Genomic DNA, 25,759 nt, shown 5'->3' with positions numbered 1-25,759 from the left:
CTGAACCTCTTTCATGTGAGGGTGAAACTCTTTTATTTTGTAAACCTCTGAAACCCAACCCATTGTTTCTTAAAGCTGCTCTGAACCTCTCATGCCCAAAGTCACAGTGTGTTGATAGTTGTTACTGGACAGTGTTGAGCACGCTGTGTTCTTGAAATAAAGCTTTGTGTTCTACTATATTCTACTCAAAACCTCTTTTCTTCTCATTGTTGAGTGCTATTTAAACCGCGTCGCCCAACTGCGCCCCCCCCCAAAATTCACCAGCCGCCACTGGTTACAAGAGATTACAAAGGCTTTCTTGTCAAAGCACAGCTGTGTGCCTGTTGTTAATTCTGGACTGAGATTTACAGTATATGGGCCTCCATGTGTGTGTGTGTGTTGAATCATGCATGAAGAAGAGAGAAGCTGTCCTTAAAAATCCATCCAGAGCCATGTGACTGCCGGTTCACTTCTTGAATTATGAAATATGAAACATAATTGTCTTTTAATTGGAGATTCATTTCCGTGAACAGACTCCGTTGTGTACTTCTACCTTTTTTTCCTCCTGGCTGATTATGATCTACTTGGAAAGAATCACAATCAATTATTTAGCGTGGTGGAAACGTCTCTGTGTTCTCAGGGGTGCCCTTTTGCCATTCTGGATATGTTTCATGCTGGCTTGTGATTGTTTATTGGGTCGGCACCACAGTGGTAACTGGCATCGTGAGCACTATCCTCAGATAAATGAAGCTATAGTGGTTTGTTCTCATTATGTATATGGCCAAATGCATTTGAATATGTTTTATGGCAGTTGGACCAAACTGCAGATCTTTAGCTAAATGACAGAGTGGAGTTGGTTTGGCTGCTGTTCAACCCAGATGTTAAACGGATATATTTTCTCCCAGGTGCAGTTGAAAGATGAACATTTTTGGGCATGGGAAATGGAAAGAGTCGGAAAATAAGTAGTTTTCTATCTCAAACCAGCTGCTGGTGGGGCGGGGCTTACAAAGAAAATTAAAGTACTGGACGGTATACTGCAAGTGCACAACTTTTACCCCGGGCATAATATTCAAGCTCCTTGCTCTGATGGCCAAAGTGACACATAGATTAGTCCAACCTGCATTCAACGAGCATTAAGGATGATGCATTTACTTTTACTATCATTCTTTTTGGTTTAAAAAACCTTCAATTCTATTGGTGTACTAATTATAAGCCACATGTGCAAATTGCAAATGTAAAAAAAAGCCAATAGTCAGTACAATCAAACCCAATCAAGAATGGGGTACAATGTCAATCACAATCAGCCTTTACTGTGAGAAAAGAAGCATTATTGCACTTTTCTCTCGGCAAACTGTGGAAGAAGGTCATAAAGATCTCCAGCTGGGATTGCAGATGTTGAAATCATGTTGATTGCATGATGTGTCAGGAGCCAGCTGCAGAACAGAAGAAGACAAGACGATGTCACATGCTAATCTCTGAATGCCATACTGCCTTTCCAGAAGAGAATACAATATCTATGCCCTGAACGTGCTTTAAGATTTAATTAGAATTGTTAGAGTATATTTTTAACTCATATTGCCCGACATATATGTGGACTATGCTGCATTATGCCCTATGCAATATAGGCCATTTGAGATTGTATTTGGGATTACATTCTATTCTCAATGAGGAAGACTGGAAGGCTATTGACGGTATGTTCCTGGATAGATTGAATTATGGGCTTAATAGATGGGATTGTCATCTGGGCCCCAGCATGATCATTGTTACCTTCGCATTGAAAATGCGGAAGGTTATGTTTTGATCGCCGTGTATTTATTTATTTATTTGTATGCATGTTATTCGCATAAGTAAAAAAGTATTAAACCGAATCGCATGAAATTTGGTGGGATGATTGGTTATTATCCGGGGACCATTTGATTAGATTTTGGGATCGATCGGGTCAAAGGTCAAGGTCAAGGTCATGAAAAGGTCAAAATCTTCTTCAATCGCATGAAATTTGGTGGGAAAAGAGGTTATTATCCGGGGACCATTTGATTAGATTTTGGGATCGATCGGGTCAAAAGTCATGGTCAAGGTCATGAAAAGGTCAACATCAATTTTTATCCAATTGGCATGCAACTAATGCCAACATGTTCATAACTCAATGCCCAATCTTGTGATATGCGAAGGTATGCGCTCTACCGAGTGCCCGTTCTAGTTTTCAACTGAAAAGGTCACTTTTCCATCATGCCCGTGGCTGGAGTGGATGTGAACTACTGCTTCAGTGTCACTAATGTCGGTACACGCTCTCGCACTTTGTGATGACCATGTGTTTCATCCTCACCAATCACTAGAGGACAGACCTATAGAGCCTCTTGGGCTGGGGAGGGTCTAGTGGTAACCTGTCCACTGCCACCAGCAAGGTGAGAACAAAAACAGACCAGGTGCCTCCCGTAGGAGGCAAGAGCAGAATGACACTTTCATCACGGTTGCTCCGGTCCAGACCTCCTAATATCAGTGTTTTATTGTAGAGAGCATTTTTCTTATTCTGTCACATTATTTTTTCTCTACTTGTTGTATTGTGTAGGACTCTACACAATACTCAGGCACAATGGAAACATGATTAATTAAAATCATATCTTTGTCTCTCTCATCCCCCACTAGTCTCAGCTCTTGGGTCTCCAGACCCAGAAAGAGTGCTCACAAAAAATAAAGAAGCTGTTGTGAGATAACAGACCATAACCACTTCTTATACAATACAGTGCCTCCGTGATATTACGCGAGTGCTTTTCATGCTTAACAGCTTAGCTCCAAACTACTATTCACTACAAATGATTTTAATCTATATGCATACATATACATCGAGTTTTCTGAGCAAGAGGCGTGAGATTACAAAGTATGACATATGTGTCACTAAAAGATTAATGACATAATAAATATGTCTTTTATAAGACCATTCACTCAAAAAATTTAATTCATGGATACAAAAGAGACAAGTGAAATCTTTACATTCACAAAGTTGATGGAAATATGAGCAAAAGGGAGAATATTGGACCTCAAGACAGAAACATTCAGAGCCGGGAATGTGACATTGTGCTGTGAGGTTACAAGGCTATCCACTTTAATAGGTACTATAATAGATATGGTGTGTTTGTTCATGTTGTCCACGCTCTGCACTATTCTCTTCCATTTTCATTTCCCAAAGCAAGATAAAAGATGAAAATATCACTTTTATTCTTGACAACTAACTTTTACAACTTGTGGTACACTTATTCTCTTCTCTCTGCCTTTTCTTCAGTGGTTTTTTTCTCAAGGTGAGGCCACTTAACCCTTGTGTTGCCTTAGGGTCAATTTGACCCTACAACATCCCACACTCCCTTTAGGGTCATTTTGACCCGATTTAATCCCAACCCTCTACTTTTTACTTTTATATTTTTTAATTTTACCTTTAAATTAAAAATTTCGCCAAAAATAAAAACTTAATAACTTATAGGATGGGGTTAAATTAGAGAGAAATTTCCCCTCATGGGGATTAATAATAATATATCTTATATTATCTTTTATCTAAAACCAAAAAATTATTAGAATTAATATTGTTTTTTTGTTTTTAAGTGTGAGCTTTTTGTGTTTTGTTTGTTGACTAAAGAGAACCGACATTAAACATTGAATTATAAACCTAGCGGCGGTGGAGGGTGTATATTGATTTGTCAAATTTTGACCTAAGGCAACACAAGGGTTAAACATGTAGAGGCCTTACAGACATGAGATAAAAGGATCATAGCATCAGTTAGAAGCAATCCCACATCAAATGGCATTTTATATATTAAACCATCTCAAAAATTTGCCAGATATTTCTCCAGTAACACACATTAGTTCCAGGTCAAGGTCAGGATTTCTGCACTTACAATGTGGCATTTTCCTCCGGCAACTTTTTGTTTTTGCCAGTTTAGTGTTTTGTTGACCTGCTGTGAACTTGACCGAGACTTAACGAGAGAAGAAGTGTGGCGTGGAATGTGTTAGTAGCAATCAAGTAGTGCAGAGCAGTTTTGTAGTGAAGAATAATTGGAATGTGTGGTTGTTTCACCCGCCTGCACAGACCACATCAAAGGTGCATTGCACACGACACACGAGGGAGCGGTTGTGCTGTGTGCATGAGAAGCTTTTATTCAGAAAACAGTTTGTTGGCTTATTTGACTTTGAAATAGGTCCCTTGTCATAAATCAAATCACATCTCCTTTTTAATGATACACCTGTGAAGGATTGTCATCTCAAACCCAGAGACCACAGGAGAAATCATCACCGGACCCTCTGGTTTTTGACAACCAGCCTCCATGCTCCAGAGAGCTCACTCGTGGATTGAACTAGGTGCACTGTGAGAGTCACATTGTTTAATGTCTCCTGTATGTTTATCAATATATCATATCATATACATATAAATATATATATATATATATATATATTGAAAGACGGACCTGCTACCCACTGACCCAGTCGCATATATATATTTATTTATTTATTTATATATATATATATTCATTTATTCATTTATATATATATATACATTTATTTATTTATATATATATATAAAATATATATATTCATTTATTTATTTATATATATATATATAATAGATTGACAGCTACTTAGAGAGGAGCAGCAATGAGGGGAGACAGGCATGTCCACCATCTCCCAGACTACCTGACAGACAGACTGCATTTTTGGTGCAAAATGTTGTGGGCCTGAAGAAATCCTCTGACTCAGTGCCAGGACGGGGGAGATAGTGCTCTATCGCAGAAGGAAGAGACGCCTTCACAACCTGTGTGTTGTCTGAGAGAGGATGTTGACAAAGAGTGATACATGGACCTGGGCATCCACAGAGAGAACAGACTGAACTGGAAGACCAATACTGAGGGTGTGTATAAGAAGGGATGAGGAGAATGTGTTTCCTCACAAGGCTGAGGTCCTTCAATGTACTTGGCAGCAAACTAACTTAATAAAGCCCACCGAGGCAAATTCGTAAATTATGATATTGGGCTGTATAAAATAAACTGAACTGAATTGAATAATATTTAAAAATCAACATGCCGAGTGGGCTGTCTCCAAAAAAAAAAAAAGATCATGATATTTTAAGAAATTTTAGTTGGTGTTTGAGTTGTGTTGAAATGGCTGACTAATTCTCGGAGCCTAGATTCTGTTGTTTAATTTAAATGATATATTTGCTTAGGATTATTTTAATGTTTTACACATGTGTCATAATGTGTCAATATAAACTGATGAAGAAGGCTGGCTGCGTAATTAAATGCAAACCGATGTGAATATGCACATTCCAATACTCTGACTCTACTGCATTTAATACAAACTACATTTTAAAAAATGAGTAGTTTGGTATTTTTACAGTGTATTCTAATTGATCTTTTTACTTTGTGTTTGCTAAAGATATTGATATATATATATAGTTTTATATATAGTTATATTTATATATATAGATATATATATAGTTATATATATAGATAGTCATATATATATATAGTAATATATTATATATATATATGTCTGCCAATCTATCAATCTATGAAGAAATAAGAAGTAAGAAGACAGCCACTGGTTCATGAAAATAAATCCCTATGTGTCAAGAATACGTATTACTATGTAACCTCCTCTTCCCATCCTCTGGGTAAAAATCAATGGTTGAGTCAATAATCTCCAAAGTCATTTTTAAGAAACATGTCTGTTCTCTACTTCCTCTTAACCAGCTGTAGGTACGTTGAGGAGGAAAGATCAAATCTCCAGAAGTCAAACTGACACATGGAACGACAGGCCTCCCCTAATAGCTCCAACTACCTGTGCAATTGCTCGGCTGTGATTGACAGGGAAAGTTTCCAACTTCTCCCGACTGTTCACTTTAATTTCACATGACAAAAGAGTCAATAAAACAGTTTGGAGTGACAGCTGTGTCTCAGATAGACCTTGGAGCTGTTAAAACTGGTGTTTATGTGTTTTATCATTGCCATCATGAACTCAAACCTGGAAACAGTTTTCCTTCGAGATAAACGTTGCTGTGTTGTGCATGTGTGTGGGGCGTCTTTTGTCCATTATCAATACAAACTGCGTGTACACTACCGTTCAAAAGTTTGGGGTCACTTAGAAATGTCTTTATTTTTCAAATAAAAGCACTGTTTTTTCAATAAAGATAAAATTAATCAAAAATACACACTATACATTGTTAATGTGGTAAATGACTATTCTAGGTGGAAACGTCTGGTTTCTAATGAAATATCTCCAGAGGTGTATAGAGGCCCATTTCCATCAACTATCACTCCAGTGTTCTAATGGTACATTGTGTTTGCTAATCGCCTTAGAAGACTAATGTCTGATTAGAAAACCCGTGCAATTATGTTAGCACAGCTGAAAACAGTTATGCTGGTGATATAAGCTATACAACTGGCCTTCCTTTGAGCTTGAAGTTTGTAGAACAAAATTAATGCTTCAAATATTAATCATTATTTCTAACCTTGTCAATGTCTTGACTGTATGTTCTATGAAATGTTCAATTCATTTGATAAATAAGAGTGTGAGTTTTCATGGAAGACACGAAATTGTCTGGGTGACCCCAAACTTTTGAACGGTAGTGTACATTTGAAAATAATTAAATCCAAAACGATGAGCACCAAAATATAACAAGTATACGCCCATAACGAGACCTCTTGCTATCGAACATATTGTGGATTTAAGACTAAGATGTAGATTTCCTGGACGTAAAGCTATAGGTTCTGTCTTCAGGTGGCACTGGAGGAAAGATTATCCCAAATCAATGGCAGCAAATACATTCAATGTATTGCCGGTGTTCACATTGTTTGTCAGTTCATTTTTCAGACTACTTCTGAGTGTATAATGCATATGTGTCACGTGGAAAAGAAAAAGAAAAGAGAGAACACATTTGACTGGTATATGGCCAGTGTGCCGTCTCAAGGTCAGTCAATTTAACTCACAAGGTGACTAATAAAAGTAACATTTTAGTGTTACCTTTCAAAGTGAACTTTCTTGTGCCATAAATACACATATTTCCTGACTTTCACATAACCGATTAGAAAATGAGTATGAAATGCAGATAATTTCCAGAGCAATGTTTAACACGAAGGTCTAATCTGCCCCGGAGATTTTAGCAAACAGTCATTTACCTCCATGGATCACACGATGTCATGCTAAGCAGCACCAAAACAACATAAAACATTTAAATCCACCATATATTTCCTTTCACTTCACTACTAAATCAGAATATGCTCACTGAGGAGATGGAGAGACGTTGAAGGCCACTTTTCATTATGTAATTTATGCAGATGAATTGGCTGATTAAATGATGTTATACTGCTGGATTTCCAGACAGACATGTTTTATGGGAAAAGCTGACATGAATATTTCCACTTGAAACAAATGAGTTGTGGTTTTAATATGAAATTAATTATTGTGTGACAGCCAGTGACTGGAGAGACAAGGTGAAGGGAGTGTTGCTCAGCATGTCGGTTGGACGATGACACCTTTGATGAAAACACAACTGGTGGTTGCTGGTGATCCAAAAATAAAATATGAAATACATATGAGGCATTTCCAGTTTATTTGCAACCATGGCATTGTGGTTTCAATATTCTACTGTCTAGTCTTACAGTATACTTTTAATTAAATCCAAATAAAATATAAATGTTGCACTAAGGAGCATGTGAATGTTTTCCAAAAGAAAAATCTATATTGATGTGTGTTTCTAGCCAAGCTAACCTTCTTTTTGTATATATATATATATATATATATATGTACATATATATATATACATATATATATATATGTATAGGTATGTATATATATATATATATATAGCACACAGCACAAATAGATATAGGTATATATATATATATATATATACAGTATATAGTTTGCCACAGTGATTTTGGTATAGCTTGTCAATTTAAGGTGAACTCATGAATTAAAAGCTGTCTCTGAGACCTGACAAATAAACTTGTTAAAACTAACCTTCACCAACAGTTGACCATCTTTCTTTTTTTCAATTATGTTTCCATGGCAACGGTCATTGAGTTGCTTCACTCGGAATAATTGGCTTAAAAAGATGACCTTAACATGTTCATGCTGTGAGCAGCGTGATGTCAGACACAAGACAGTTGACATTTTCTTTTATTGTCTCTTGTTTGTACCACAACCCCTGCACACCCAACACACACACACACACACACTCATGTACAGCACACACACGCTCATGTACAGCACTCACGTAAGCTGCCCAGTTTGACATAATGTCATTACGGAGAGAGTCAAGTGAACGTGGGAGGAGGGGGAGAGATAAACAGGACGGCACAAGTAAAATTGGACCTTTGTTTTTGAATAAGAAAGAAATCTTTCACGCCATTTATTTGTCGGGAAAACCAAGACAATAAAGATGATAGCAGAGAAACATACTGCTGGTGGCTGAAGCTGTACTGTCTTTAAATCCTTTAACCCTCATTACAAAACATATTTACATACAAGGACTACTGTTGTATATTTTATGTCCCTGTTCGGACATCAAGTGGGTTGTCTCTTCTTGTTGATCAGCAAACAGTGACGAGATGATGATGGAGAAGAAGTTTCGAGCGACTCAGTACTTGATAAGAATACAAAGTTTATTCTACAAGATATAAGTCAAAACAGACGCCTATAGAACGACTGGAGACTTTCAGGATCCGAATTGAGAAAGTCCAATGATCTAAGCATTTTGTTACGGGTTATATAGATTTATGAGAAAAGAGGAGGCGTTCATCTTATGGGCTGGCAATGGTTTTCGAGCGGGCCTCCTCCTAATGTAAACCATCTGGTCCAACTCTAAAAACCTTGTGGGCCTCTGGGCCCATAACTACATTTATGTCTTTATCTTTAATAGCTGTAATGCAAAATACACGACACTACCAACTGGAAGAATAAAATACTGGAACAATCAAGATATGAAACGGTTCAGATTATAATTTTTTTAGGAAAGTTACAGATAATTTGCCATATTTGCATGCTGGTTCTTTCAGGTGGGAGAAATGGGGAAACAACTTCTGTGCAATTCAAAACAGTAAGTTACAGAGATAACCCTAATGACGTGAGGGGGGATTTACCATCTGCCCTGAAGAGATCTGACAGCATTCCTGTTAAAGTTGCCTCCTATTGCAACAATTATTTTTTATAGAGTGAGGAGAGAGACACATTAATTGAAGGGCAGTTCCTCTTTTGCGAGCCAGTGCTCAATGTTCATTTAGATTTTTACTGCACTATAAGAACCATCAACAATCTGTCATCTGCCTGTTCACAGCAGCAGAGATGGCACCGGGCCTGCTGGGCCAAGTTTCATTGAACATGCATCTCTACATGTGGTGTGTCTGTTTGACATGCTATTCTTAGAAAGGCAATCTTGTTTTATAAAAGTGATTGTGTGTTCAGTAGGGAGCCCCTCAGCCAATGTTTCACATGTCATCGGACACAGCATGCTGAATATCATTGTCTGGGTCTGAAACAAGAAAAGGAAAGAGGCCGTTGCAGGTTAAACTAGTTTGATTTCATGCTGGGTGAGGATGCTGATTGGTCAGATGAATAAGCACAACTTGAATGTTGTGGCACGCAGAATGGTGTTAGAAGGTCTATAAATAGTCCTGTTGTTTGAGTTGGATGTGGTTGTTGGATGTTTCTGACAAATTAAATATATATTTTGCCGTGGTCAATGTAACCAGATGACCTAAGAATGTGCTTTCATATTATTATTTGATGATAACTATTATACATTCACATAGTATCTGCCTGATGGATCATCGAGGTCTGGATCGTGGAATATGACTACGACCAACTATGCCATGGCCCTGTTGAGACTCCGCCCACTGTTGAGACTCCGCCCACTCCTCCTCTCTACCTCCATCTGCCTGATGGATCGTGGAGGTCTCCATCGTGGAATATGCCGACGACCAACTATTCATACACTCCGTCATATTCATTGATTGTGTTGTTCCTGTGTTTTAATTAGTGTGTAATGATTCCTTCTGGTCACATGACATCTATTACACCTGTCCATCCTGGAGAGGGATCCTCCTCTGTTCTCTCCTGAAAGGTTCTTACCTTTTTCCCCCTGAAGGGTTGTTTGGGAGTTGTTCCTGATCCGATGTGAGGTCAAAGGTCAGGGATGTCTATGTGTACAGATTGTAAAGCACTCTGAGACAAATTTGTAATTTGTGAAAATGGGCTCTACAAATAAACTGAATCGAATTGAAAAGTAATTTTTAAGAGCAAATGCTAGCAATTACGACAGTGACCGCAAATGCCACTTTCATCACTAATTTGCGGCTCATGTTTCTCGTGTTTTGTCTCAGGTACGCCCCTTCTCATCACCTTTTTTAAGTGGCAATCCTCTTCGCAGAAGAGCACCGGCGTCACAACAGCCTGTTGAGACGTCTGTCATTCGGAGTCCAACGCTGTTATTGCCTCCACTGTTCCAGAGTAAGTCAGATTCACATTATACTGCCAAGTGACTCACCACCCTGTCAGAGCAACAGAAGTAATGACCCTCAACCCAGAGGAAAGTGTGAAGACGCGTGCCGGGAAATGCAGAGATGTGTGTTTAACGCCCGATGGAAAAGGGCCGTCCTTTAAATTTGCTCTTGTCCTTTTGATACAATGGAGAGTTTATGTTGCCAGAAATGTCACAACACCAGTGAACTTTATTTAAATGCATAGCGATATGTATCACCTCCAGTCTGTGTGTGAGCTCACTTGGCACAAACTCATTATAACCAGTGGGATGAAAAGAGAGCACTCATCATGTTGTCTATTTTCCATCCATCTATTAATTTTATAATTCGAATCATCATCAACAATATTCTGGTTTTGTTGGTTCTTTGTCGTGTGTTTCTTGTCTGTTGTGTCTATTTTTTGTCTCTATAACTTGTTGGTGACAAAATGAGTTTCCCCACTGGGGATTAATCATTTTTTTATAATCGTGGAACTTTGGTAAAGAACTAGTCCTCTATTTAGCTATTTTGTGTATTCAACAATAGAGAAAGCATTTCTGTTGAGGTCCGAAATATGAACTGATAATTCTGAATGATATTCATAGAATATTCCCTCTAATGTATTAGATTAAAAGCTTTACAAAGCCAGCCACTGGGAGGCAGACTGTTGGAGCTATTTAATTTGACATTTGTATTTAGGTTTTATTGTAAAGTAATATTGATTGTTTATTGCTTATTTAGGTTATATTTTGATATGTTGGTTGTTTCTTACAATAGTTGTTGTTTAGTTTAATATATTTAGTTTTAGGTTCACTGATTGGGTAACACTGGGCACCTGTGGTTATATGTAGAGGTGGATAGGCACAGGACCAGCATGCACCAGGGTGGCCAATGTTTTTTTACCACAGCACGGGGAGGAAATGTCAACATTTTGTTTGTTCTTTTTTGTTGGTTTAAGAAATAAGTTATCAGAATAATAACAGGCGGAAATGGACATTACTTTCTTTTGCATGCGTCAACACCGAAACCCACGGTGCATCAGTGGCGGTTTGATTTATAGTTTTGTTTGATTTCGAACGACAAATGGCCACTACACAGACCTTTGAGTCTCTGAACCAGAAGGAGATGTGGGCTGAAATGTAGACGTCTGGAATATAGGCTAACCTATCGATTTATTTTACAAGAACTCCTCACACTGTTAATGTTTACGGGAAATGCCACCGACTGTCAAAACACAGTATGCAATAGTAAAGATGTCAACTCGCCCCCCACAATTTAAAATCAATTCAATATTAATCTTTCATGTAATAGGGAGCTTCACAAAGTACACAAATAGAGATAAAGATTATGGTTTCATCTCATACCTTCCGAACTAAAAATGGCTTGTGTTTATTAACCAGGCTCTATAAGCAGTCGGCAGGCTTTGGCTTGGAGTTGTTCGTTAAGATCACACAAAGTACCCTGGATAATAGTCTTAAGCCCCTTGGAGAACAAAGTCAATCAACCTTGTAATGTGAATGGAAAGTATAGAAATGCAGAATAAATAGAGGGCAGAGTCATTTGACTTCTGGTCTCACAAAGCACTGACTATTGTCTGCAGGGCGAACCAGTGCATGTAGTCGTGGTGATTCATTGAGGTGTTGTGGGAAGCAGTTTGATATAACTATATAGTTAAAGTTATTGTTTGTCAATTGGCAACCAAAATAAAAAGGTTTTCTGTCATCAGGTGAGCTGTACAGGTCGAAATGATAAGAGACATTTTCAACATGGCAGTCAACGAATGTTTTTTTATGTACAAAACTACTATTGTGTTAAAAAATAAATGTCATTAAATAGAAAAATCTGCTTAAACTCAACACCAGATATTGATGAAATATACATGTATGTGTCAAAGGGGGGTGTTAAGGACTCAGATCCAGTACGACAGTATTCCAGACGAGTTTTAGTTGAATTTATTCCAGGCAGATTCAACAAAATAGAAACAGTCTTTGGACCTGCAGAAGAACTCCTTGACTGCCACTGTCAGTCAGTCTCTGTCTCAGTCAGTCAGTCTCTTCCTGTCAGTATCTGTCAGTTAGTCACTGTAAGTCAGTCAGTCAGTCTCTGTCTCAGTCAGTCAGTCTCTTCCTGTCAGTATCTGTCAGTTAGTCACTGTATGTCAGTCAGTCAGTCTCTGTCTCTGTCAGTCAGTCTCAGTCACTGTCAGACACTGTCAGTCCTGTTCTCCGTTAGTTAGTTAGTTAGTTAGTCATTCTCAGTCAGTCACTGCATCTGCAAGTCCGACCGACGTCAGAAAAAGAATGAAAATGTTGATCCCGTTGATTGGCGCTTATGTCAGCGAATTTTGTTGTTGTTGTTGTAAAAGTCCTTGCTTTCTTTGCCAATATGGTGTGACAAAGAAGGTGTTGATGCAGACAGCACTCGACTGGTTTTTAATGCATTTTCCTTGACAAAAATAGAACAAAATGCCAAGAGGCTGTTTCTGTCACAGGTTGTTCTCATTGGACCAGAGGCATAATGAAGAGACCCATCACGCTCATCTCCCTGCAGCCTCATGTTGATCTTCTTTCCGTTTTAACGAGTTGGGTTTTTTGCCCTCTTTTGTCTGAAATCAAATTTAAAAATCGATAATGAACATTTTGTTCCACACCTGAGTGCCTCTCATGTTCAGTTACATGTACTGTATATATGTCACATGCACACTGAGGGGAGGAGAGATAATTTTTTTTGTTGCAAAACCGTCAAGGTCACACAATGTCACTGGTTATGTCAATTAAAAAAATTAGATGAAAAATGTATCTTTAGCTCCTTCTTTACTTTAAACTATCCCATTATTTGTACAAAAAACGTTTGCATTACATATCTGTCAAATAAAGAACAATGACTAAAAGAGGTTAAAATGAAGAAACACATTGAGAAAATGGAGGCACTAGACGGGATAAGCAGGTGACTTGATTGATTGATTGATTGATTGATTGATTGATTGATATATCCCATCCATTGGGGCAGAAGGTAACCAGCACAGGCCACAACAGACAGAGTTCTCAGTCGGTGGAGAAAACAACCAAATTTGGTCTGCAACCAGCTGGAGTCTCAAGTATAAAACAAGACAAGACATGACGAGAGTAGCCAAGCAGGGAAGCGAAGATCATGGGCAGCAGGATGTTGGTTTAGCTATGACAAGCTTCACTATATCCCCCCAGCAGATGACATCGCTCCTATTTCACTGGAGTACTGACAAACCCAGGGGTTTGAAAGCTCACCTATCTCTGTCCTCAATGCTTAACGTCCCTTTGAAAATAGAAACACATAGAGGACAGCTATGATTTCATGTGCTATCACGTGGCTTGCCTGGACCGGGTGACTCATCGCAGCCTAAAGACCTCATTTCCTGTCATTAATCTTGAGGGGAAAGGTGATTACAAGGAGACGCAGCGTATGAAGATAATGTCCTCCTGTTTCCCAAATGCCACAGTGAGGAGAACTGGCAATAATCCCTCAAGCCTCTGGTTCATTGTTGCAAGAAATAGGCAGCTAACATTCTTGATTTCCCTTTCTGAATGTCCTAAAGTTCTACATTTACGTGGGCTCAGTTTGTGCATGAAGACTAGTTTTAGATAATGCCATGATGATAAGAGAAATGTATGCTTCATCTTATATACTATTTGGTCAAGAATACCAGCACTATATGGTCTGTAACAAATAGTATTCACCAAAAATGTTGATATTGCATTGCAATGTATTAAAAACCAGCCCTTCTTTTATCTTTTTAGATAAGAAATTGTGTGGATTGAGGCTTATTTAAGTTATTTAAATCGTACATTTACAATAAACAAAGTGTACTTTAATTGCCTTTAGTGAGGCAGCCATCTGAATTCAGTCCATAGTGTTCCTTTTTATAAATAAGAAATAAGATATGAAATTGTTTCGCATGCAGTTGATATTGGCAGCAACCAATTACATGCAGATGCACACGGATACGTTTGTTTATCTTAACTGCTGTGATTATGTTGTTATATGCAGAATTTTATGTTGTCTTTTATACACACACACACACACATGTGTATATCTATATCTATATCTGACATAATTATCACAATGAATTGTGGAACAGGCTATGTAAGATTGCTAAAATAACTATGATTTAAAAAATATATATAATTTAAAATAATATATATATATTGTTAATTGTTTAATTAATCATTCAAAACAAGTTGTATTGCAGTTTGATGGCATGAGTGGAAGGGGCAACATGTTACTTCATTGATCAAGAATAAACTAATTAAAGGAAACGATAGCTTTCATTTATTCATCTCAGGAAATGTAACTGGAAATTTAACTTGAAATGTAACTGGAAATTTAACTTGAAATGTAACTGGAAATTTAACTGGAAATGTAACTGGAAATGTAACTGGAAATGTAACTTGAAATGTAACTGGAAATGTAACTTGAAATTCAACTGGAAATGTAACTAGAAATTCTACTGGAAATGTAACTGGAAATTTAACTGACGTGGGCCCGAGTACGAGTTACGAAACTAACTCAATTATCACCAGCTACCATTAGCCTGTTAATTGCGTGTTTGTCTTCATATTATTTGCCATGTTCAGTTGCAATAGACCGTTGTTTCTACACTTTCCAGGGACGAGGAATGAACACCTCCCGACTGCTATGAGCACAACAGGCCGTAGAAGCTCCGTCCCTAACCTCACCCCGAAATCAGAGGCGTTTTCCTCACACAATATTTACTTTAATTCATCACCAGTTAATTTATTGACATATAAATGAAGGATTAACTTTTTCAGAAAACATTCATGACATAGGGAAAACATTGTTGCCATTAGAATAAACACATCTTCTTTATTGGTTGCCAATAAAAGGTCAATAAAATTGCCTGTCGGATACAGTAAAGACACTCAGCAGCATTACAGTGTGATTGTACTTGATGGAGCTCGATAGGCATGCAAGGTTGCCTTTGATGGAACCATATTGTTCTCCCTTTTCTTGTTTCTGAGGTAGTTTGTAGAGAGAAATGCATGGATGATAGAGTTTACGATACAATGGGAAATGATACATAATTCATTATCACTGGGAAACAACCAACATCTCTTTACTTTAGTCATGGAGAAAAGGGATTCTATCAAATTGCTGTTAGAATCAGACAAGGAAGGGGGGCATCAAAACGTAAACTCAAAACTCCCTAAAGTACAATTCACTCATCTTAATTTTTCAATAAGAAACAATGAATCTAAAGGCAAAGTAAATCAGACATATCTGAGTTTATTCACCGAAGGATTCCAGCATTAAAAACATCTTAAAAAATCATCCTGTGTTGACTGTAATGGAGTACATACTTGTGGATGATTAAATGAGCACTTTTCTAAGTACTTTCTTATTGGAGTACCTCTTCACTCAAGGTTTAGGCCTGTGTTCTTTGTCTTAGTTATTTGAATTACAGTTTTCAAATAATTTGTACCAAGGAACTAAATTAGCAATGACTTGAATGTCAAAGGAAGTAAATCAAACACAAGTTTTCTAATTGAACATTTTGTGAAAAATGCCATGAAAGATTTGTTCAGTAGACCCATAGCTTGCCTCAATAGTGAAGGAATTATCATTGTTATTTTCTCCCTTCAAAATCAATCTGCTACCAAGCGATTGGATTGCACAGTTAAGGTATATAGTGTGTCGCCTAACTGCCAACTGTAAATTAGGCTGTTGAAGAAAAACTGCTCTACTTTCTAATAGGAATGTTTCACAGTGCCTGAAATAAGGGGCTCAATTTCTCAGGGGACTGATTTTTCACTTTGAATTACTCCTCTGGTCCATTCATCTCCTGGCCAATAAAGTCTGAGATCTTGCCTCTGCCTTGTCATTTTGGAGATTTGCTGTCAGCCCTGACGAATGGCATTTCATCTCTCTGTTATCATGTTTCTAATGCCCGCAGCAGACTAAAGCTGCAGGCCCACGAAAATGACAAAGTCCCGCCGCACCGACTAATACATCTGGTTGATTGGTTCAACTCTAGAGCTGAACTCACATTAGAATATTTAAAATAGGACTCTTCCTCTTCGCGAAGTTAATCGATCTGAGGTGTTTTGGAGCAAATGCAAATAATTTGCTGACATAAGCGAATGCAAACTGCATTGAATATGTTGTTGATGTGCGGCTGTAGCAAGAAACCAGTCAAAATGAAAGTCCACTGTAAATATCAACATAAACCACAGGGCAGTCTTGAGATAACTACTTCGGTCGTCACCTCCAGAATACAATAGAAAGTAGATCCAGATAAGTCCACAACAGTTTATACAGTTTTAAAGTAAAGGAAAGAAATATAAGCTGTGCTCTGTGGAAATGTGGGCCGTCTACCTCCAGGATCAGTTTCTATCCCTCTTACCCAACAGAGCAGCGGCATCCCATCAGCACCAAACCCCGGAGACTATCTAACTTCCTCAAAGAGGAACAAAATTACACCATTTTTCTGTTTGTTTTTGTTTTCCCAAAGATGTTGGTTTCAGCCGGAGAAGCCAACCAAATAGACTTGGAGGGGAAAAAAAGTCAGCACCACGGACATCATGTAAAAGAAAACAGGAAAGGTTTGAATTTAATTTTATATTGCATAAAGATTTCAACCAATTAAACTATGGTATCTGTACTTTATACTGTTTAGCGCCTTTATTTACAATTGGATCATTATATATAATTTACCTCACAATAATAACTCAATCCAGCAAAGGCTCGATAAAAAATATTTTTTAAATGAATGCAATACATTCATATTTGTCGGAGATAGACTTTCTAAATGGACTCATGTTATTACAAGCAGTTGCATTTGTTGTGAGTTATTGCTCCACTTTCCCCTCCACAACATCTGTCCGTAGATGACAGTGAAGATAATAATCCGACTGAATAAGCAGAGGCCAACAGAGACTGATTGCTTATGGATTTCCCAACCAAGGTAATAGTTACTGATGCAGCACTATGTGTTGGTTTTAATATTATACAAGACAAACGTTGTCCTCTTACTTGTGTTCCCTCCTCCTCATAATGCTTCTCCGGTTGATTTTCCCATACAGAATGGCTTCTGTATGAATAAGCACCAAAGCGTCTTAATAAAGACCCCGCTAAATATGAAAGATGAGGCAAACCGAAGAAGAGGCATCATGACAATGTGTTAATATTACAGCTTTTTCTGCCAGGGACCGGAAAGTGTGACTTTACGGGTCTGTACTCCTGAATATATTGTAATAATATATAAGTTACTCTTTTATTTATTGACTAGACCTCAAAAGAGCTTCAGTTTTGATGTTCAGGTTGTCGATAAAAAGGCCACAGTTTGGTACAGTAAAGGCTTGTATCCCTCAGGGCGGTGTGCGCTCACTGCTGCGCTGGTTTTGTTTATTTGTCCCTCTCAAGTTCTGCTGCACAGTCCCCGGAGTTATCAGCATTAAATTGCTTTTTGGTTCAGAAGCTTCTCAGATGCATTAGGACTTGTAATGGTCTTTGCCTTGGTGAAGGTGACAGACGGCGTATTGATTGTGCCCACTGGGTACAGCTGAAACTGCTTCACGCCTTTGAATAATTCATGTCTCTATCACAATTATTGTCCTAATTGTAACAATGTTTGGATGGCAGACCGCAAGGAAGGAAAGGGAACTTATGTTCTCTCCCTCTGTCTTTTATTATTTGGAAGCAGGAATTGTAATGCGATCATTTTTCATGCAGCATTCTAATCGTATCCATTACGAAGATGATAACTTGTGTTGCCTGAAAGGCAAACAAAGTTGGAGACGGATCACGCCTCTTAGTTTTAATTAAAAATCACAGACAGCTTAATTGCGAGACAGTTGTGCTCTGCTGGCCTGTCATTGCTTCAGAAACTGAAACGGAGATTGTAAGAAGGACTGCAGCGGATATATCGTTTCAGAGTTCTTGCCCCATGCCCCCCCCCCCCCCCCCCATCGAATCTGGACTTTGCAAACTGTCTTGCAGGTTTCTTATCATGGCGTAATGAAGTCTCCTTGGAAGAGGATTCTTGAAATTGTACTTTGATAGGTGGAAATTACTGGGACAAAATGTCACTTGAACTCATTCGACATGCACCTGAAAGTCAAGCGAGGTACTTCAAGTTCTTCTCCTCTTCGAGACTACTTTGTCATATTTGCATCTCATGAGGAAAGCCGCTTTGAAAATGTACCTCGGCCGAATTATGTATTTCTGAATTGATAATGCTGATCTGTAATTCATTGCGGACTCTTACCAATATGTAAGATGCCATACATATTTATGAAAATCTCAGCCTCCGGCTTACGTTTAGCTGATTGTGCACTTCCAAACGCAGACTGGTCTGGTCATAATCCATCATTATGTCTTGAAGTAGTGGCTACCCCAACCCCTCAACCCTCTCCTCCCTCCCCATTCTGAGTGCATTGAATCATTGCTGAAGCAATAGAAGTAGAACGGGCCTTGATGACGTGAGCTTATCAGTTCAACTTTCCTGAATGGCTTCAATATGCCGTTGGTGTTTTGAACATGTTGCTACTATCACTGTGTCTTGACCACAGACACAACCCCATCACAACTGTTTGTGAACTCGTATCTGTTTAAAGAGCATTCTGATTATTGATGTTATCAATAGTATCTACATAAGGCCCCTTGATTCTCGTTTCTTTGGCAGAATGGTTCTGTTTTCTTCTGTTGTTCTTTTAAATTCCTTGCATCCCTTTCCCAACAGCGTATGTTTGTTCCAATACAGATTTGATCTTTAGAAATGGTGCTTTGATGCAATATGTAAATCCTCCTGTAATGACAATTCTCTTTTTTTGGACTTTTCCAAAACAATCAAATATGACTGACAAGTGTTTGATTTGTACATCTGAAGCTGTCAGTAACTTCACAACTTCAAGTAGTAAATGGGGATATTATTTTTTTAAAGGCTGGAAAAAGTCCAAACAAAAGTAGCATGAGACATTAAACAAAGCATTGTCTGATGTGTAATCACTGGACATGGCTGTTTCAAGTAAAGATGAACAAGGAGTATTGATTTCATATTAATAACAACACTATCTAGTGGTCTATTGTTCCCTCGGCACAACTCAAGACCAAAATTAGCTTCAGTCCTAATGTTCTATCAGCCAATGGTACGACCACACAGTCACACAACTGGCTCACTGCCAACACTGCATTTCAGATTTCTTTCAAGAAATATTTTTGTATTACTTTGCTATATTTTGAGTGTAATAGAAAACAGATGCAGTTTGTTTCTGTTCATTTGTTTCTCTTACTGTAAAACTGGGAATGCTATATGTTTTGTGATTATACTATTACACACTTCATTTAAGGAGACAGGGTTGCATTGTGTTATCAGAGTATTACTGTAATATTACATGTATGAGAACACAGGGCTATGGGAAAGGGCCATCAGATTAAACAAATGATGTCTGACTCTCTCACAACATAAACTCTTATCACTGTTGCAATATTGTTTGTTTGTTTGTTTGTGTATTTTATTCAGTCAATCAAATCAAATACAATACAATATTATCCTATATAATATACAAAAGAGAAAGACTGAAAAGGTATAGGTAGAAGCAAAAAATGCTTATAAATTCCTATCCTAAATTGAAATCAAAATAAATCAGAAAATTAATATAAAATAAAGAAGAAAAAAAAAGAAAAAAACACACAAATAAACAAAATAAAAAAATATATATATTTATATATACTACCACATACATCTTCTATATTAATTGATTTTGAATCATTGAATCTACAATTCCAACATCAATTGTCAAATATCTGAATATGGCTTTAAGTCTAATCAAATGAATGTCAGACAACTCAGTCGATTTTGGCCCCGAGCACATCTGTGATTTCTGCCATGTCTGCTGATTGCTACTCAGCACAGATGTTGAACTGTAAAACTGAGCCGCGAGCAGCTTCAAAATGCAACGTGACTAAATTAATGTCGGATCAGCAGTTTGCCTTTAGGTAGAATGCTGCTAAAAATGCCCAAAAACTTTGGTCAGTCTGCTTTTAATAGTTTTCATATTTATGATTTTGTATGAACATACTTTAACTCTTTATGTACAGTAATTCTACTTATATGTCCCGTTTGACTAAATGAAAAGCCTGAATGGTTTTAAACTTTCCATACATCAACAACAAAGGGATGTTTCAAAAAAATAATGATCGTAACCTGGTGTCTTAAAGTAGAAAGTACAAGCACTTACAGTATAGCCGGTGTGTCGGAAGCTCAGAATTGTCATTGTGAGGATTAATAATGAATGAGCTTCTTCAATGTTATGCCTGAGTGAGCTCATAAAAGCTGACATTTAGTGAAGGAGGAGATGGAATACAAATAAACCAAGGCCCAATAAATGTCACTACTTTCCTTTTCTGTTTTCAGGGCATGCAGGAAATGGGAGACTTGGGCTTCCACGATAGGGACACAGGAAAAAGAGGCAGGGAAACACATTTTGCGCAAGCTAGGCAGAGGGCATTGCAAAACACACTCAATTTGTCATATGCAATTGGCTGCATGCTTTCAAAGAGCAGAGGAAAAAGGTTGTTTTCATGTGAGGCCTGTGCTTTATCTGATTCCACCTCCTCATCACTGAAGACTCAAGAGAAAATCTGATCGTGGAATTGCGACAATGAGCTTTTGTCAATGTGCAAAACCTCCTTTTGTCTGTGTTCTTTTTGCTCGCCACCGTCACAACCATCCTATTGACATACTATGATTCACTTCCCTGCACGCTTTGCTGATTCAATCCCATCTTTAGGTGGGTCTTCTACTGTTGTGTGTCAACGCTGAATGACATTCGAATAACAAACGTGTTTTCTTTCGGATACAAGGATTCTTTAACTGACTTCTTCGCTTCCTCAAGAGCTGCTGAAAGAGTTGTCAGAAAATGCGATGTGTGTGAATGCAACCTGCTACCTCGTTATGTGTTGGCATATTGCAGTGTTGCAATCAACTGAACTTCAGTGCTTGATGGTTAAACTTTGCTCTCGCACCGTTTCCTTCCACAGTTCTGCAAAGCTAAGAATGCAACATAATCAATATCCTGGCCCTGATCTTTGCTCGCAGCCCTGAAAGAACCCTCATCATCAGTTTCGTCTCTCTCAGCTCCATCTTGTTTGTTTTTTCATCAAAAATTAAATAAGCACTTTGTGACATGATCTTATCCTGTCAAATTGTTAACTAGGCCAACACTTTGTTTTTATTACTTAATACCTGTACAACTAATTACATTCCCATCAGCCTCAGGTTCGTGGCTGCCACCGGTAGCTTTCTTCCCCAAGCACCCAAGGAGGATCATACAGGAAGGATATTTAGTAATATCTTTTACTTAACCCTCCTGTTACCTTCGGGTCAATTTGACCCCATTCAATGTTTAACCCTCCTGTTACCTTTATATTTACTGACATATTTTACCCTCTGGGTCAATTTGACCCCAGCAATTAAAACCTCCAGAACATTATTAGAATTAATATTGTTTCCCAAGTTTAAGTGTGAGGTACTTTATGTTTGTTTGTTGACTACCTAAATAGCCCTTTAAATATAGAAACAAGTTGATATTTCTTATATGTTTGACACAGTGAAAAACAGCCTGGGGTCAAATTGACCCGAAAGAACACCGACATTAAACATTGAATGGGGTCAAATTGACCCTAAGGTAACAGGAGGGTAAAAGCTGTGCCTCTGCTCTCCACCACCTCACTCTCCAGTCCCTACTGCTCCTTTATGGAGACAAACACACACACACACACACAGATTGGCCTCAGCTGGTGACTAATTAACAATCGGCCACCATCTGAGACCAATTAAACCTGGTCCCGACACCGTAACATGAACCACACCTCCGCTCCACCCACCCTGTAGCCGAGCCTAAACCCACCCCGCTGCCACAACACGAAAGGCTACTAAATGAGCACGGTCAAAATGATATCTGTTTAGCATCAGCATGCTAGCATTGTCATTGTGGGCATGTCAGTATGCTGATGTCAGCCTTTATATCAAACACAACTGTTTACAAGTAGAGCCTCACAGACGCTGGCATTGTTGTCTCCTTTCTTCTCGGATTGCCTTAGTATTGAGATTCTACACACATAGATGTTGATCTGCATCGAGCTTGCGCTCCATCTCTGTCGTGTCCGAGGGCTGCACATCTCTTTCCACCACTGGGCCAACATACCTCCCAGCATCCACACACACAGTTTGTACACAACTCATTGTGTCGACACCAACTGCACACTGAACATCACGACAAAGAAATAGCATGCAGGTACCCACATGTTCCTCAGTCTATTAAGTCTGTTCCCCAAAAGCCACGGACCATCAGAGAAAGTGAAGACGCCAGCTACTGGAACGGCCCTGGGCTAAAAAGCTACTTAAATCAATTCCAATTGATTAGGTGCACTACATCTTCTAATTCCATTAACACAGGGAGAGATTTCCATTGAATTTAACTGCAGGCAAATAGTAAGGCGTCATTTTGTGAAATGAAATAGGTCCCAGGTTCGGAAAAAGGTTGTGAATTTCTTCTTTTACTCTTTTTTCGCCTCCCCGTTTGCTGATGAGTTTTGATTGGCTCCTTTTTGCAAAGCAGCTCCCCTCCCCCAACAGCATCTTAAAATGCTTTTAGTATAGTCTACATTTGTTCACGCTTTATGAAAGCAGCCGTGGCTCAGTAGGATGTCGTAAGACCACCATGCAAGTGTCTGATTTAACCCTACCGATAAATAAATACTGCATATATGCCATTTGTTACAGCACAAGGAGGTTGAGCATTTGAATAAGGTCCATTGTTATTGTTCTTCTTTATCTTTTTACTCGACTGTACCAAACACATTACAGCCGATTCTGACAGACAATGAATGTGATTACGCAAGTCGCTGGTCCTCAGCGAACATCTGAGAGTGATTGGAGCTATAATTTCATTTTAAAGACCCTGAGTAAAATATCTATCAGTAAGCCGTTGAAGACAGCTAGATTTACCACCGCATGACAGCCGCAATTTTATTTCTATTGAAGTTTCCGCCGCTTATCTTTCAGGCCGTGTTCAGCGGCCTTAAACGTTCCTGGCCGTGGAGTTCAAATTATTTCCATAAATTCTTAGCCCGCTCCCGTTTTTATTTTTGACACCACTGATCACAGTCGATTCAGAGTCAACTGGTCCTTAAGCTGCTGCAGAGCTTGTATCTGACACGCTGCTGCATCTTTAATGCAGTGCTAGCTGGGGGACTCATCAAATATGTGTGTTTTTCCCCAGTCAAGCAACACAGTGCTCACTCTGGCTGAATGACTCGGTGCCACTTCTACGGCGACAGAAAGTCACTGATGAAGGTCAACAATCCATCAGGTCCTGAGGATGGAGACAAGCCTGGGCGACTGAATGAACATTTAACATGATGAATGTCTGTGGCAGATGGACATAAATCCCTTTTTCTTTTCTTTGTAACAACACTTTGCTTTTATAGAAAATAGATGTACTAGCACCGCACACTTGGTTGGACTAAAATAGCATGACAGATCATTTTGTGAACAAGAATGTTTCACAAGGGCAACAGGGCCCACTTGTATGAATATCCATATTAGTCAAGTCATTAGCATCACAATAACAGATGAGCAACACTTTACCGTAGCTGCGCCATGGTTCGATATGTAACTACAAGCCAGCAGCGCTGTGCCAGTAAGAGAACGGAGCAACAACTGTGCCAGTTTATGTTGAGCAATGGGAAATCGAGAGGAGATTTATGAGCATAATAATGAATCTTATGCCTGCTATAATTACAACACTCCTGGCCTCTTTGAAGTACGCTGTTGTCCTTTACACGGAACAAATAAACATAGATCAAGTATTACATTTTCAGTTTGATGAGAATTTTGTATTATTTTCTCATGTTTGTCAGTATTGCTGTTAACAAATTGCAGCAAAGGGACTTTAATTGCCACCTCTGCTTAGATATGTGTTACATAAAAAATGGAGCATTCACTTTGACTTCCGCTGTCCATCAGTGGAATCTAAACTGATCAGGGAGCTTGACTAGGTTTGTGAGATACCTGTGCAGCTCATGAGTCATTAGCGCTGATGATGCTAATGTATTTCATGGATGAATTTTGAATTTCAACCAAACATCGTAAGAGGGCCAAAGACGCGCCCCGCGCAGCTGCTTTCCTCTCTCGTCGTCTCTGAAGCACCTGTCCCCGCCGTATGTCAAGTGCTCAGACCTTTCCAAACCGAGATAAACAAGACTAACGGATCAGAATCAGTGCCAAAGCAGGTGTGCGACAGTTCCACCTGTGTTTTCATGAAGCGCCACTTCCCTTTCTCATGCCCAGATAAAGAGTCTCGTCTCTGGCAGGATACTAAAAAAAAAGGATCTGTCCGGCCAGAAAATCAAAACTTCTGCAACACCCACCTGCTCTCCCCAGGTTCTGGTAAAGGGACCTGGACTTGTGGAGCTACGGTTCCACCTGCCCATGAGGACTAACTAACGTTCACACCGGAGACACGGCTGCAGGAGCCATTTTGGGGACATTTTTAATTGCCCAGGGAGAGATCGACATATCGGCATGGGCTAGCAGAGCCAGGGAATCGAACCGCCAATCCTTTGATTAAAGATGGACCCTGCTCACCACTGAGCCACAGGTGATGCTGAAAGGGATTTAGTTTTGTTTGGGAGTTCATTCAGTCTGTGGACGACAATAGTTTGGTGTTTTGTTGTGTTATGTTTATCTAGGAATTCTATATTTTCACTTTCAGCTTACCTCATGGACTCGTAATCATTTGAGATTATTCAAAACAATTCAGAAACCAAAAACTCCAATCTGCAGACACATGTTTTCATCTATCCATTATTGTTTTGTTACATGCAAATGCTGGAGTTCGCTGTATTTCTTGTTTTAATTGTTGTATAAGTTGATATTCAGTCGTCCTTGGAGCGTGCACTCATTACCATTATCATGCAGATCTTTTCATTTCCTTCTGCATTATGTTACCATTATCACATTGTGTATGATCCTTTATACACTAAGGGAACTTGGCCATCCTCAAAGGAATAACATGAATAATGTGAAAAGTGTGATCTACAAAGATGTACATAAAAGGAGAATGACATTCGCATCAAGCTGTGGTCCAAAGTTTACGATCAGTGTGAGAAGTCAGGAGGAGGAACTGCTGTGTGCATTAAAGACTTATATACATACTTTACTTTACGATGTGCAGAAGAGAAATCCACAACTGAATTTCAAAGGGGCGTATGACCTTCCATGA

Source organism: Pseudoliparis swirei, chromosome 7 (assembly GCF_029220125.1).
Source record: "Pseudoliparis swirei isolate HS2019 ecotype Mariana Trench chromosome 7, NWPU_hadal_v1, whole genome shotgun sequence".
NCBI lineage: Eukaryota > Metazoa > Chordata > Actinopteri > Perciformes > Liparidae > Pseudoliparis > Pseudoliparis swirei.
This window is presented reverse-complemented; position numbering follows the sequence as displayed.